We start from the raw sequence: 18,096 nt of genomic DNA on the forward strand, positions 1-18,096 counted from the left end.
CGCTGCACGGAGAAGACTTCTAAAGGTAAGAGAAGAACCAGCGTTGATTGGCAGAATGTGTAGCATTCTGCCAATCAACGTTGGTTCTGCATCGAACCTTAAACTTTGAACAGCTAGTAGTGTTCAATCGAGTATGAGTATTTTGAATACCGTAGTATTCGATCGAACACCTACTCGATCGAACACTACTCGCTCATCTCTAATGGTGATGGACATGCGAGAAGACTTCTAAAGGTAAGAGAAGAACCAGCGTTGATTGGCAGAATGTGTAGCATTCTGCCAATCAACGTTGGTTCTGCATCGAACCTTAAACTTTGAACAGCTAGTAGTGTTCAATCGAGTATGAGTATTTTGAATACCGTAGTATTCGATCGAACACCTACTCGATCGAACACTACTCGCTCATCTCTAATGGTGATGGACATGCGTGTTGTTATAGGGGGCATATAAGTGACAATCACTAGCGGGCCCAGGAGCTTGAGAGACCCCCAAATCTTCTCTACAATATATTACCAGTATTATAAATAACACATGGTATAGCTACTACAAAATACAGATTTGCCACTATATGTACTAGTTCATTTTCAATATTTAGAAAATGCACTGATGAGCAAAAAGGTAACAATGTTCTGAATTTTTGACTTTCAGGCTCCATTTCTCACCATCCACTACAACTTCAAACATGAGACTTCCATCATTTTATAGACAATCATCTTGGCTATCTCATACATAAATTTGACTTGTAACTATTTAGTATATTATTTGTTATGCAGATTATTTTCATATAACTGCATTGTTACTGTTTTGCTCCTATAAAATCTAAATTTATTTTTTTATTATTTTGTTAATCCACTTTTGGCTTTCACTTCCTGAATCCTTCAGGCATTCTCTTGATCAGATTCAAGCATGTCTCAACTGAAATCTGATCCCAGTTCTCTTCCACACATTTCCAATGTTGGTGCATATTGGTGGATTCACTTGAGTACTAATACAGCTCTTTCTTCAACTCTACTCACAAGTGTTCAATGGGGTTGAGGTCTGTAGACTGTGGGGGCCAATCCTGCGCCTCTACTTCATTGTCATTGGACCATTTCTTCGGTAATCTCTACGTATACTTTGGGTCGTTGTTCTGCTGGAACACTGTCATCCTTTTCATGCCCATAGTACTTAAGGATGTGAAGTAAATGATTCTTTTACAATACTCACATATAGCTCGGCATTGAGTCCACCATCAATCCTAGTTAAGTATTCAATGCCTTTGGCTGTAAAACAACCTCATATCATCAGTCTTCCTCCACCAGTTTCTTCAATTTCTCAATCCATTAGTTCACTCTTCCCTTATTTCTTCCAAACCCATTTGCACCCATCAGAGCCCAGTTTATGGACTTTTCTCTGATCGCTCCAAATCACACATTGTTTCCAATCTTCTTCTGTCCAATTTTTGTACTTTTTTGCAAACTCAAGCCAACGCTGCTTATGAAGATATTAAAGTCGAGGCTTTTTTACCATTCAAAACTTGAATAGCATGCACAGTGCTTCCATGGACATCGGTGATTTCACTATTACGAGGTATACAAGCCATCTCCACTGTCATGTTTCTTGTGCCACAACTGATAGACCTTGAAATGAGCTAAAGCCAATATTTTGCCTGGATGTCCACCTCTTGTTCTTTGAATGGTTGGACGCACTTCGTTTTGTCTTCTTCCAATTGTCTAAAAGGAAAATGTTTGTTTTGGTACCGTGTTAGCCAGTGGTTATAAAATATAAAAAACAAAAAAAACTTTGCAAGTCTTCAGTAGGTGATACCTTTTTTAATGGCTAACTCATAATGATGACAGAATATGACGTTTCGAAGCTTTCCTCTGAGCTTCTTCTTCAGATATAACTAAAAAACACTTTCTAGAGGCTGCATATTTATGTACAACAGGACACAGGGCTAGAATTACAGGAGGGAGGGGGGAAGAGGCTTATTACTATATACTTATAACAACAAACAATCAATTGCCAGATCCCTCAGTTCTTATCTTAATGGCTGTCTTAATGATGTGTATAAAAAGACATAAACCCACGTGAGATGTTCATCCCATTGTCCAACGTCTGGAATAGGGTCATGGCCTTGTACTCATAAATCAGTCGCTGTTTCCTTGATTTAAAGTTCCCTTTTAAGATCAAGATTTTCATGTCATTGGTGATATTATGATCTTCCTGGCAAAAATGACTTGGCACGGGAAGATCAGTTCTCTGTTGTTTGATTGTATGGCGATGTGAATTAATTCTCATTCTGAGTTTCTGACCAGTCTCTCCAACATACAGATTTTCAGTGGAACATTTGGTGCAAATGATCAAATACACCACATTAGGTGTGTTACAGGTGAACGTACCTGGGATTTGATATTCCCTGTTAGAGTTTGGTATCTCTATCTTGTCAGTGGTCAGTATGTGCGGGCAGGTTTTGCACCTCTTCTGTCCACTTGGAAATGTTCCTTTGTTAGTTGGAGGTGACAGTGAGCTGCTAATAATCATATTCCTGAGGTTTGGTGGCTGTCTGTAGCATAGGAGAGGGGGGTCAGAAAATATGGATTTTAGACGATTGTCTTTTTGCAGTAGTGGATGTAATTTGCGTGTGATTCCTCTCAGCGTCTCCAGGTGGGGGTTGTATGTGACAACCAGGGGCACGCGATTGTTCTCCTGTTTGGTATTGTATTTTAATAACTCCGATCTTGGTATCCTGGTGGCTCTGGTGATTTGGTTATCAACTGTTCTTGGATGGTAACCCTGCCTCAAGAATGTGTTTTTGAGGCCCCCAAGGTGTTCGTCCCTATCTGCAGGGTTTGAACATATGCGATGGTATCGGATGGCCTGGCTGTATACAATGGAGTTCTTTATGTGTTTAGGATGAAAACTATCCCATCTTAGGTACGTAGGGCGGTCAATTGGTTTCCGATACAGTGATGTCTCAATTTTGTTGTCCTGTATCTTGATGACTGCATCCAGGAAGTTTATTTCAGAGAAGGAGTGATTGAGCGTCAGGTTGATGGTGGGATGGAATGTTCCACTGAAAATCTGTATGTTGGAGAGACTGGTCAGAAACTCAGAATGAGAATTAATTCACATCGCCATACAATCAAACAACAGAGAACTGATCTTCCCGTGCCAAGTCATTTTTGCCAGGAAGATCATAATATCACCAATGACATGAAAATCTTAATCTTAAAAGGGAACTTTAAATCAAGGAAACAGCGACTGATTTATGAGTACAAGGCCATGACCCTATTCCAGACGTTGGACAATGGGATGAACATCTCACGTGGGTTTATGTCTTTTTATACACATCATTAAGACAGCCATTAAGATAAGAACTGAGGGATCTGGCAATTGATTGTTTGTTGTTATAAGTATATAGTAATAAGCCTCTTCCCCCCTCCCTCCTGTAATTCTAGCCCTGTGTCCTGTTGTACATAAATATGCAGCCTCTAGAAAGTGTTTTTTAGTTATATCTGAAGAAGAAGCTCAGAGGAAAGCTTCGAAACGTCATATTCTGTCATCATTATGAGTTAGCCATTAAAAAAGGTATCACCTACTGAAGACTTGCAAAGTTTTTTTGTTTTTTATATTTTATAACCACTGGCTAACACGGTACCAAAACAAACATTTTCCTTTTACCAAATGGAGGATACCAGAATCTACCGGAAATTTAAGGACCTGAAAACACTTCTGAAGAAACGGGCACAGCTGGACAGCGACATCTTTTTCCTATCTAATTGCAGAAAAGAGAAATTAATTCCTAAAGGACTCAGGCTCACAAACCCCATCGCATCTACCTATAATACTCACTATGCACAAAACTTGTGTTATAGAACTTCAGAGAGACTGCGGAATCACCTCATACATCACTTCTACAGCATCAAGAGTAAAATCCAAATGGAGATTAAAACAAAATGGAACAATATCGAGGAGAGCTCCAGGATAACATTACTACAATACTATGAGAAACTGCAGAAATCTCTGATCCTCAATAAGCGAAAGAAACTCCACAGACTGAGACTTGCTGCAGGATTCTACAAGAATACACACAAAGCAAAATATATATCTAACAACAACCGGGACCACTCACATGTGGATTTGAAAACACAGAACTGTGTTATCAATCTCTCCACCTATGAACCCACCAAAGCAGAATTTGGGGTACTCTCCAGGGGACTCTCATTTTGTCCTTCTAAAACCATGGATAAAATTGAACTGTGCAGCGACATAGAGGATTTTTTCAGGAGACTGCGCCTGAGAGAATATTTTCATGACACAGATGACACAGAGGAGACCCAACCTACCCCTTCAGAGATTCCAATCTTAGCAAAAAAGGAGACATCTGATTGGACACCTCCAACTGGACGAAATTTTGATTTGGATAATTACATAGACTGTTTCAGACACATGGTCAAATCCACTATACTGGATACAAATAAAGCACTGCCATCTAACATCAGCGCCCAGGAAAGAAGGGCTATAAAATCTCTTAGAAATAATAACGACATCATCATTAAACCAGCGGACAAGGGTGGCGCTATAGTCATGATGAACACATCAGACTACATACAGGAGGCACACAGACAGCTGAATGACACACACTACTACTCCAAGTTGGATTCAGACCCCACAGTGGAGTACTCCAAAAAACTAAAAAAGGTTATCTCCGGCCTATCTGATGGAGCAATAAGCCTAAGCAGCCTCATACCGGCAAGCCCTAGGACAGGGACTTTTTATATGCTTCCAAAACTGCACAAACCTGGGAACCCAGGGAGACCGATCATCTCATGTGTTGGGACTCTCACTGAACAAATCTCTGGATTGGTGGAGGGCACTCTGAAACCCCTAGTGAAGGATACAGCCAGCTACCTACAGGATACTACAGACCTATTAAACAAACTATCCACTATAGGTCCCCTTCCAGATGGAACCATCCTGGCCACCATGGATGTAGAATCCCTGTACTCCAACATCCCACACCAGGACGGTATAAATGCCTGCCAGTTTTTCATGGAAAAGCGAGGTATGAACGCTGAATCGGTGGTGAAACTGACAAAATTCATCCTCACTCACAATTACTTCTCCTTTGGTGACTGCATCTATTTACAACGGACCGGCACCGCAATGGGGAGCAAAATGGCGCCACAGTACGCTAATCTCTTCATGGCCAAGCTTGAGAGTGACTTCCTATCCACCTGCACCATTAGGCCTCGGGCCTACTATTGCTTCATTGATGATATCCTAATCATTTGGACTGGGTCTGAGGAACAGCTGAAAACCTTCCATGAACAGTTCAACCAGTTCCATCCCACCATCAACCTGACGCTCAATCACTCCTTCTCCGAAATAAACTTCCTGGATGCAGTCATCAAGATACAGGACAACAAAATTGAGACATCGCTGTATCGGAAACCAATTGACCGCCCTACGTACCTAAGATGGGATAGTTTTCATCCTAAACACATAAAGAACTCCATTGTATACAGCCAGGCCATCAGATACCATCGCATATGTTCAAACCCTGCAGATAGGGACGAACACCTTGGGGGCCTCAAAAACACATTCTTGAGGCAGGGTTACCATCCAAGAACAGTTGATAACCAAATCACCAGAGCCACCAGGATACCAAGATCGAAGTTATTAAAATACAATACCAAACAGGAGAACACTCGGGTACCCCTGGTTGTCACATACAACCCCCACCTGGAGACGCTGAGAGGAATCACACGCAAATTACATCCACTACTGCAAAAAGACAATCGTCTAAAATCCATATTTTCTGACCCCCCTCTCCTATGCTACAGACAGCCACCAAACCTCAGGAATATGATTATTAGCAGCTCACTGTCACCTCCAACTAACAAAGGAACATTTCCATGTGGACAGAAGAGGTGCAAAACCTGCCCGCACATACTGACCACTGACAAGATAGAGATACCAAACTCTAACAGGGAATATCAAATCCCAGGTACGTTCACCTGTAACACACCTAATGTGGTGTATTTGATCATTTGCACCAAATGTTCCACTGAAAATCTGTATGTTGGAGAGACTGGTCAGAAACTCAGAATGAGAATTAATTCACATCGCCATACAATCAAACAACAGAGAACTGATCTTCCCGTGCCAAGTCATTTTTGCCAGGAAGATCATAATATCACCAATGACATGAAAATCTTGATCTTAAAAGGGAACTTTAAATCAAGGAAACAGCGACTGATTTATGAGTACAAGGCCATGACCCTATTCCAGACGTTGGACAATGGGATGAACATCTCACGTGGGTTTATGTCTTTTTATACACATCATTAAGACAGCCATTAAGATAAGAACTGAGGGATCTGGCAATTGATTGTTTGTTGTTATAAGTATATAGTAATAAGCCTCTTCCCCCCCTCCCTCCTGTAATTCTAGCCCTGTGTCCTGTTGTACATAAATATGCAGCCTCTAGAAAGTGTTTTTTAGTTATATCTGAAGAAGAAGCTCAGAGGAAAGCTTCGAAACGTCATATTCTGTCATCATTATGAGTTAGCCATTAAAAAAGGTATCACCTACTGAAGACTTGCAAAGTTTTTTTTGTTTTTTATATTTTCCAATTGTCTAGGCACTCACATGAGGCAGTTTGGACATTCTGTTGGTCGAGAGACCGCTATCGATGAGCTGCATAATGTGGTTTCTTTTTTATTGGGAAATGTTCTTCATGTCTGATCCCTGATTTGAACTAATGCCCTTTCACTTGGGAAATAACCTAATAACACACTGAGCTATTAGGGAATGTGAGTACTGTTTGTAATTTGTAGTATACAAGAAGAAAAAGCTTTTTCTACAACCACAACCAGGAGCAAAACAGTAACAATGCAATTACATGAAAAGAATCTGAAATATATGTATGACATAGTCAAGATTATTGCCTATAAAATGATGATAGTCTCATGTTTGAAGCTGTAGTGAATGGTGAGATATGGAGAATGAAAGTGAAAAGGTGAATACATTCTTAACCTTTTGCATGTCAGTGTAACTAATTATATCATCCAAATAACAGCCTCTAACACAGAACATAGCATTATATAAATGGACTTGTGTTTTCTCCTCACTGCTACATGGATACGGCTTGGGAACCATCAAATACTTTATGCGCGTTTGCCACTATTTAACACAATTTGTGACTGGTGGCAATTTGTGTCAGCCTATTCACTTTTCTGAAAGCCTTGGTGGCCCTACACATCCATATTCTTTATCATTTACTGAAGCCCAGGGGATGCCTTAGAGTTGCACCTAGGAGCAGGAGCTCTTAGGGGAAGTGTCTAATTTAATTTAATTAAGTGAAGTAAATTAAATTAAAGGGATTGTCCAGGAGTTACAGATCTCTAACAGGAGGAAGGTAAAGGTGAAAGAAAAAAAACATACTCACCTGTCCCCGGTGCTCTGGTTTCTCCCACCACTGTCCAGTCCAGCGGTGCCTGGGGACTTGTTCTGGCAGAAGTCCTTACCGCATATGACTGCTGAGAGCTTTTTTTTTTTTTTAATTTTTCACCTTCTCTGACCTCCTTCCAGAGATCTGTAATTCCTGGACAACCCCTTTAAGAGCACCCTCCACTGGAGCAGGGGACGTCAAGACCAGTCTAAAATACGTTGGTCTTAAAGAATAACCCTATATTGTTTTGCAATAAAACAAATGTGAAAAGGCATTATCACAAGTAGTGATGTCATTAAATGAGTGTCTTTTCTATATTCCTGATGTAAGTTATTGCATATGTTATATGTTAGTGGTGACTATATATATTGGTGTTGTGTTTTATTTTCCATCCAGCTCTGAGCTAGAAAAGTTGTGTAATTTCAGCATTTATTGTTCATAGCTCTGCGGAATATGTTGGCGCTATATAAATAAAATGTATTATTATTATATTATTATATTCATAGACATTTCCTTTGTAGGTATACAGTCAGAGCAACTTGGAAGGCTATACATGTTCTTTTGGCTTTTTAAACTGGAAATTCAGCAACTATACTTGGAACTTTATTGTGTAGAAATCAGAATATTACCAAATCCAAAAATAATTCAATAATTCAAGTCAGGAAATATTTAAACCAGAGGTAAAAGAGAGAAGAGAATGCAACCGTAACAGTTTTACTATGTTGCATATTAGGCAATCAGAAACCTATAAACTGCTAGAATAAAGTTCCTTACCTACCTGCAATTTATACTAGATAGAAAAATATTCATATACCATGCACAACAATATTTTTAGTTGTATCCCAATCAATTTTGCGTTGTTTGTTCCCTCATTGCTAATGGTAGAGAGATGCTCGCAGTAATCTCAAGATCCATGTTTGTACATTTATATGTATCTTGAGGCCTCTGTGGGTTCGTACCTGGATCACTGTTTCGCAGTTAACATTGGCCATTGGAAAGTCAGATCACTTTCTTATTCTTTTTACTGGATTTTCCCAATTATATTACTTAGTAAGAGTTATTGGAGGGCTTATTATACTTAGAAATGAATGTCATGACTTCAGGTGATAGTACTAGCAATGTCCGATCCAGCAAGTCCTCAATAGTGTATGAACTCAATTAGGGCCAGGATAGAATCACTACCTGTAGGGTGATCTGGGCCAATCTAGTGTCATAACAGGAAATGTTCACATGTTCCTACAGATTTTCATTTCAGTGCTTTATACTGTAAAGTAAGCCTTAAGATGCTCGGGAGATGCTCAACCAAGCTATTAAATTAAGGTTGGATGACTTTTCGCTCACGCAGACTGGTAGCGGGCCAGGGAGTAAGACTATTTAAAAGGAATCATGTGTGTCAACAAGAGAAACAATAAGAGCCATTTTGACCATCACACCTGTGATTCATTTAGGATATCCAGCGAGCCCTGGCTTCCAACCAGCATTCTCTGTCTGGATTGTAACTTTGTATTATAGGAAACAAGAAACCGGAGTCTGAACAGGCACAAGAAGTAATAAGAAAACAAGATGAATGGACTTTCGAAGGAGATTGATATAACTTTGGGACATGTTAAGGAAGTTTACAAGACAGTAAATATCAATGTCATGCAAGGAGTGGGCGACAATCTCCAGCTCTAACTAAGATCACTACTAACCACATCTGAACAACAAACCCACCCATAGTATTCTTATCTCTTTTAGGGATTTTCATTTACCTCATCCTCCTTCATCTTCTCCCCTGAGGTTTACATTCCAGTCGTGTTTATTATCCTGCAGGAAACCTCAACAAACCTCAAGAGGATGTGTTTCTGACAATGAGATAATGACAGGGGTTCCTTGCATCAGAACTTGGAATATTAGTTTTGGAAATCCTGTGTACTTAAACAACAAATAGCTGTCATCATGAGCCAAGATGATGTCACTAACATGTGCAGTGGATGCATTCATTATAATCCTAATTTGCCAATTACAGTTAATCCAAGAAAAACATTATCTGGCCATATCACAACTGAGGACCAGACGTGAAAGAGCATGGGATAAACAAATTATCTGGCTCATAAATAAAGACTCTTCCATTCCAAATGTTCTTTTAGGTCAAATATCAGCTGCATATATTTCTGAGAAAAGTAAAATTATATCAATATAACAATATGGTGGTGCTGTGTTTACCACTGTTACCTTGTACAGCTGGGGTCTTGGGTTTGAATATGTTCTTCCTGTCTGCGTGGGTTTACTCCACAACTCACTTTGAATTCCTGGTGAGGGAAAAGTACATTACAAATGTTTGCCATTGTTGTTTATTATAATGCACTATACTAATACTAATAAAACTTAAATAACTATAGATAAAATTTGAAAGTTTTCTGGCATAGTAGTATGATATTGAGGTGCACGTCTGACACATGGCCCAGTTGCTGCCTGGTGTAGATTGCCAAGAAAAGTCACAATATTTGCCTGCTGTGTTTGGGTTTTTGTACATAAATTGCTACATTTCACTGATCACTGGTATTGTAATTGGCATAGCTGTCCAAGGCACCATATTACTGGCAGCGCATGGGCGCCGCCATTTCATGATGTCTACCTCTGCCTCCTTGCGGCATCTGTAAAAAGCAAAGAACAGCACCGAGCTATATATCTACCTGTATATTTTGTGTATTGTATGTAAACCCCCAAATGTAAAGCACCATGGAATTAATGGTGCTATATGAATAAATAATAATAATAATAATATAGTGAAATACCGTATGGAAAAGTAAGAGATAAGGTATGAAAGCTCCTTACTTTCAGTGGTTGTGAATACAACCATTCAATAGGCCTGTGAACCACTTAATAGGGGGGCTCTACCCCAGGTGGTGAAGCTGCAGGATCCGTGCCACCCTTGGTGTTGGTGAATATCGGAGAGGACCAGAGATAAAGGAGGATCACCGTGCTCAGCCAAACGTCAAAATAGGAAATCTTTATTTGTATTGAAAGAGATACTACACGTTTCGGGCACACCGCCCTTTTTCAAGTGTATAGGCTGTCTTCCGTTGAGCTTACCATCACTCTTCTGTGATGTCATGCGCCTGGGGTCACTGCTGTGGCCCAATTATAGACACACCAAGTGTCATGACTTCACAAGAGAGTGCCGGACGCAATGACAAGACAGACAAAGTACCAGACACCGCAAGGAGGCCCAAAAGAGATAGCGGAAGGAGAGTATACATGTTTTTTGGGTTTTTTTTTTTTTTCACCTCTCCTGGGCCTCCACTTCTTATATTCTGAGGTCTGAAGTTACCCCAGAATATAATAATTTACCAGAAGGAGTGTTCCATGGGCCATTTTAGTTAATCTAAGACAAATCCTAAATTGTTCAGTTTCATTAACTTTCACTGAACCCCTATGCAGGTACATAACTAGCAAAGACTGGGCTCCATTGAAAAGTTGTGACTTGGGCCTCTTCACTCTCACATGGTATATTGTCCCCTTTTCTAGACCCCACATTTTATAATGCCCCTTTTACGCACATTATAATGTCCCACAGTGGTCCCTTCCCACAATATAATGTACCATAGTGGCCTCTCCATACAGTATAATGTCCCATAGTAGCCCCTCCATACAGTATAATGTCCCATAGTGGTCTCTCCATACAGTATAATGTCCCATAGTGGCCCCTCCATACAGTATAATGTCCATAATGTCCCATAGGAGCCACTCTATAGAGTATAATGTCCCATAGCGGTCACTCCACTCAGTATACTGTCTCATAGTGGCCCCTCCATACAGTATAATGTCCCATAGTGGCCCCTCCATACAGTATAATGTCCATAATGTCCCATAGGAGCCACTCTATAGAGTATAATGTCCCATAGCGTCCACTCCACTCAGTATAATGTCCCATTGCAGCCCTTGCACGCAGTATAATTCCCATAGCGACTCCTTCACATATTATGTCCCACATAATGGCCTCTATACAGTGTCATGCCCCACAGTGGCCCCTATGTTGTTTGTTTCAAATATTGCAAAAATGTCGGTTTCAGCAGATCCTGAAATTTTTCGGATTCACGACCCACCAACTATTATTATACTTTGGGGTCTTTTCAGACCCCAAACTATAATTATCAGAGGTTCAGTGTTGCTCATCTCTCCTCACCCCTTCAAGGACATCACACATGTGGGTTTCTCCAGCATTATCATGCGTTATGACGCCAACTTGACCCTCATGGCGTCTGAAATCTCAAGCTAACAGTACAAGACCTGCCTACGAACCAACAGGGATACCGCTGCTGGAAACAGAGGCCCGAGGACAGGTGACTAGTTTGTAATGTTTGAATTCCCAGTAGCGGCCCTATTAAACAATAAAATCATGAACTGGACAACCCCTTTCACTTCAGAACAAGGGTAAATTTGTAACTTCACATGGTCAGATTTACCTTCTAAACATTTTTCTATAAAATATGGCAATTACTTTGTTAACTCTAGCTTATGCCTGTGACATGTTAAATGTAATGTTGTGTTATACCGCCATCTGCTGCTCAGAACTTGTGTAAAGCATCTGCCATAGACAAACCTCTCGTAGTCACAACACATACAAAATGTTACTGCTATTATAATGCATGTTAAAAAAATGATTTATATCAGAATTATTTTACAAAATTGTAACAGAAAGTAGTAACTAATATATAGTTTGTAACTTCTTAGCTGTGAAGTATTTCTCAAGCCTCTGAGGGAACCACCCTGAAGCTGTATCAGATATTGTAGTAACAACTAGCTCATTACACAGGCCAACGACCAAAAAACTTTTTCTTGAATAATAGGCTATTCCCATGTAGTTTTGTGCATTGAAACTGAAAATGACCTCCAAATTTGTCTATCAGGTCTCAGATTTAGACAAAAGCCTCACCCCCTTTTCATTTTTGGAAGCGCGTTTAAGCCAGTCAGAGCTAAGGGCTCGTTCACATCTGTGCCCGGGAGTCCGTTCCGCAGGTTTCCGTTTCCTGCACAAAACCGGGCAGGAGACAGAAACCTGCCGGCATCTTTCAAACCCATTCATTTGAATGGGTTTGAAAAGTGTCCGGCCATGAGCGCCGGTGAGCATTTTATGCTCTCCGTTGGCGAAACCGTTTTTTTTAAACCGAACACAGAGTCGGACATGCAGTACTCTGTGTCCGGTTTAAAAAAAAAATGGTTTAGCCGCGGAGAGCATAAAATGCTCACCAGTGCTCACGGCCGGACTCGGCATGACAGGTTTCCATCTTCTGCATGCAGAAGACGGAAACCTGAGAACGAAGTGCCGAACGCTGGTGTGAACTTAGCGTAAGCTCTATTTTACGTATTATTATCTCCCAATGTAATTACACATCTAATTCATTTACCAATCATCATAAGTCCATTGGTTAAACGCTATTTTATCCTGGCTATATAAAGCCACGCATTACTGCATAAGGTCTTAATAATTATTAATTCCAAGAAACATCCTCATCTTCATAAAACATTAAATCATTGGTAGTTGTGGGGAATCACTCAGGTAGATGCTTGTAGCAGTGCAGGAAACAGGGACACAGACACTGGATTGCACACAAGTTCAGGCTTTATTCACATGTAGCGCATACACTGCTTTTGCAAAGCCACAGGATAAACAAAAACAAAAAACAAACTCCTTCTCAGCTGAGAAAACTAACTTACACGTAAGGAAACTTTTCCCTGACTATACAGGAGACTGGCTACCAGTCTCCCACCTTGGCAACAACCACGGGTGGCACAGTACCTGCTTTGGAGGTCCGTTCTGGACAGTTCAACTCTGTCAGTGTGGTGCCACCCTGCTAGTCTTCACACTCAGACTGTTATTAGGGCCTGATTAGTCAGCTGACCTCCCTGGTGTGAATCTTTACCAAACACCCTTTAGGTGCCTGGCTGGAATATACCTGTCTTCCCAGACCACACCCTTCACTCTCTCACATAGTACAGACACTTATTCTGTAAGGGAGCGTTCACACTACCGTCGGTGTCCGACATGTAGTGTCCGCTCCTAGTGTCCGCTCAAAATCTGTCACGGACACTAGGAGCGGACACTAGATGTGTCCGTGACACCTGTCATTTATTTCAATGGGCATCGGGTGCGTTCTTTTGCACTCCGTGCCCGTCCTTCCCTGTCCGCAAGAGAAGATGTCCGTCTTCTCAAGCGGACAGAAAAACCCTGCATGCAGGGTTCCTCTGTCCGCTTGAGAAGTCGGACATCTTCTGTTGCGGACAGGGAAGGACGGGCACGGAGTGCAAAAGAACGCACCTGATGCCCATTCAAGTGAATGACAGGTGTCACGGACACATCTAGTGTCCGCTCCTAGTGTCCGTGACAGATTTTGAGCGGACACTAGGAGCGGACACTACATGTCGGACACCGACGGTAGTGTGAATGCCCCCTTACATTAATTCTTTATTGGGAAGGTCCTCAGCAATAGATTAGGGCTTTGGGGTCCACCAATGAAAATCCTTTGTGAATACCGTGCATCTTCAGTCTACTGTCCTTATTGAACAAACCTGTCAAAACCTTAAAGAGATGCTATCATTAGAATCTCATTTTTAACTAAGCCAATGTGGGAATAGCCTTAAAGGGGTATTCCCATGTACATAATCATATCTATATTTGTAGATAATTAAAAGTTAAACATTTTTGCAAATATAAGTAATTAAAAATTCTGCAGAGTTTTAAAGATTTTCTCTAACTTTCTTAGTGGTGACAGTCTTTTATCTTGATCAGTTGCCATGGATATGACCACCAATACAGAAACTTTCTATGGTCTGGGACTTGTCAGGAACCCAGCTATGATTTTCTTATTGTAGCTGGGTTATCAGACAGGGACACTACAGGTATCAGAAGATATCCCGGCCACAATAAAGAAATCATGGCTGATTTTCTGCATTGGTGGTCGCCTCCATGGCAACCGATCAAGATAAAAGACTGTCACCACTAAGAAAGTTAGAGAAAATCTTTAAAACTCTGCAGAATTTTTAATTACTTATATTTGCAAAAATGTTTAACTTTTAATTATCTACAAATTTAAAAATAATTATGTAGATGGGAATACCCCTTTAAGAAAGGTTATTCTTCCCCTACCTTTAGAATTCTTCTCTGCGCCGCCTTTCGGTAGATATCCCGGTTTTCATCGTTATGTCAATGAGTCTCCAGACAGGACTGGGGACATTCCATGTGTTGCTTGAAAACTCTCCAGCGCCGCCTCCATCTTCTTCTCCACTTATGCCTCTTCTCTCTCGTCACCGTCGAGTCTTCATCCAAAATCGTTGACTGCACATGTCCGTCAGCCATTTTCCTTTGGCTGAATAGAAGAGGAATTTTTCAAATTTTGTTTTTGACTCCCCACCTTCCAAACTCCATTACTTTGTTATTTTTCTGTTCACAGAGCCATATGAGGGTTTAATGTTTGCAGGACAAATTGCTCTTCACAGTGGTACCATTTATTCTTTTCATTTCCATTATCACATGCATTTGTACAACTTTCTTACGGGCTTCATTTTTATGGTGTTCACTCTGCAGCCAAAATGACATGCCACCTGCATTCTATGTTTCTGTACAATTCCGGAGACACCAAATTTAGATAGTTTTATTTACATTTTAATCCCTTAACAAAAATCTAAAACTTTGCAAAAAAAATTATTTTCTAAAAGTCGCTATATTCTGACACTTGTACTTGTTTTGTATTTCTATGTACAGAAGATGCATAGGGCTTTTTTTTTTGTATGGAGCCAAGTGTACTTTTTAGTTATACCATTTTTAGAAATGTCTATTGCTTTGATCACTTTTTATTCAAATATTATCAGAGGCGAAACAGTGAAAAAACAGCAGTTCAGCACTTTAGATTTTTTTTCCCCGCTATGGCATTCACCGAACACCGTATTTTTAGGCATTTTCAAACACAGGGATCCAAAATGTGTATATGTTTTACAGTAATTGTTAACTTCTATATGTATTCTAGGGAAATGGTGGGTGATTTGAACTTTTAATAATTTTTATTTTTTTATATTTTAATTGTATTCACACAGAGGTTTTTGGCAAGGATTTTGGCACTGAATCCGTGTCAGAATCCATGTGTAAAAAACGCCCACCCATAGATCTCTATGAGTTCCGTTATCTTTTTTTTTCCGCTAGTGGAAAAAAAGCTTCCTTCAGGTGGATTCCGCCTGCAAAAACCAATGCAGTCAATGGGAGGTGGAAAATCCACATGGAATTGGCAAAAATCCACGTGGAATTGTCAAATTTCCTAATTCCTGAAGCAGATTTTTTCCTCGCCAAAATCCTCACCAAAAAACTCTGTGCGAATGTTTGAATGTCCTGTGTTCAAATTCAGCACACTGTCGGATTTCTAGCAGTATATAAAAGTGCATGTGCCTGAGGACATGAAAAATCTTCTTTAAGGAACTCAGAGAGGTTAAGCCCTGGTTCACATCTGCGTCAGTAATCCATTTGAGGGAGTCTGCATTGGGACCCCCGAACAGACTACCGAAAGCATTGGCAAGCGGTGTGCAATGAAAGCCTGCGAACCCCATAATAATGAGTCATGCGGACAGGAAAGTAGATCGTGAACTACTTTTCTGTCCGCTTGTTCCGTGTGGAGACCGTGCCGAAAGTACAAGGACCCCATTATAGTCTATGGGGTCCATGTGCTTTCACTGCACACCGCTTGCCAATGTGTTCGGTAGTTCATTCGGGGGGTCCTCATGCGGACTCCTCCAAATGGATTACCAGTGCAGATATGAATCAGGCCTTAGAAGGTCTTCTGAGCACTCTAGTGACATGTGAAGCCAACCTGCCCAAAATAAATCACATATGTTAAAAATCATTGCAAACTCATATTATGGCCCGCTTCTAATTGCTTGTCATATAAAGCCAATTCCCCATGCACATGGTATGCACATTTATTCTGTATGAGACAAATTGTTCAGTCGGTCAGTTTTAAGATAAAAGATTTCATAATTTGTACCCTAATTTGCCATTGATAAGGCACATTGCAATATTAACTCCATATTAGTGCTGACAATTCCAAGCAAGTATCTATAATAACGTTACTCAATATAACAAATATTGGCAGCTGTATGCTTCTCACTTATCTGTGGCTGCAGTACTGTGCCAAGTGCATCTTTGCTTAGGATTTACTATTAAAGGGAAGGCTTCCACTGCTGAAATGTGTCAATTTAGTTTTTACTCTGAGACCTCTTACACACGACAATGCCGTGTTTCACTGACATAATGTGTGTGTCCTTGAAAATCCATTATTGAACCCATGATTTTAAATAGATCTATTCACATACCACTGTCTATGTCCATTTTCACAGACAGAGATGCATGTCATTTTTTTTTGATGGCAGTTAAAAATGGACTGTCAAAAAAACAGTCATGTTAATACAATGTGTTCTCAAAACGAACATTGCTAAACAGCTGTCACACGTCCGCTTTTTTTCGGTTGTTTCATTAAGCTCTTAGGGTAAGTTTATACAGGAAGAAACGGCTCCCAGAAAAAAACTGAGCGGCTCCCATTGATTTCAACTGTGTGCAGGGGCCACAATGGGGCATAATAATATGTGCAGGGGCCACTATGGGGCATAATACTGTGTGCAGGGGCCACTATTGGGCATAATACTGTGTGCAGGGGCCATTATGGGGCATAATGCAGGGGGGGAGTTGGTCGGTCAAGGCTCTTCGGCGATGGTGTTTTGGGTGGGGGGGAGGCCATGTCAAAAGTTCGCCACAGGGCCCCGCCATTCCTAGTTACGCCACTGGCCAGAACCCCATTAATTTTGCAGGTACTGTAATACACTGCAGCATAATCATGAGATTTACATTACGTGGGGACCCTGGCCTAAAAGTTTTTATTTTCAACATAATTATCATTATTATGAGACTTCTTTTTGTTTAGATACTAAGCTATTTAGCACCCTCCTCAAATATATCTTGCAAAATAGATTTCATATCAGTTATATTGCTGTAGATATCTCAGGTATTTTGAAAGGGCCAAGGACACTGACATATTATCTTCAGACATTAGTGCATCAGATAAGTCTCAGGTGAGTTTAAAAAAAACAAGGTGTTGGCCCAGTTACATACATTTAGAGCCAGCAATGATACATTCAGTGAAAATATATACTGAATCAAAATAGCAATGTCCTAAACTAAAAGGTACTATATATACTCGAGTATAAGTCGACCCGAATATAAGCCGACCCTCCTAATTTTACCACAAAAAACAGGGAAAACTCGAGTATAAGCTGAGGGGGGGAAATGCATGACATTCTGTTTGTGCTCATGTTAATCCTAGCTGGCTTTAGGCCTATATGGTAATATCCCAGATGTCACGTGGTCTGGGATATTACCATATAGTCCCAAAGCCTTATGGTAGCAGCAGCAGCCTGTTGCCATACAGGCCCAAAGCCTGTGCTAGCAGTAACAGGCTACTCGGGGCTCGGGCCTACTCACTGTCGGCCTCTGCGGCCTATAGTATAAGGTGCCGCGGGGGTCGGCAGTGAGCAGGCCCGGGGACAAGCAAACATTAAGTTCTCATACTTACCGACCTCGCGCTGCTCCCACTACCGCCACTGCTTGTCTTCTGCCGCCACTGCTCATCTTCTCCCGC

This window comes from Leptodactylus fuscus, chromosome 5 (assembly GCF_031893055.1).
Source record: "Leptodactylus fuscus isolate aLepFus1 chromosome 5, aLepFus1.hap2, whole genome shotgun sequence".
NCBI classification, from domain to species: domain Eukaryota; kingdom Metazoa; phylum Chordata; class Amphibia; order Anura; family Leptodactylidae; genus Leptodactylus; species Leptodactylus fuscus.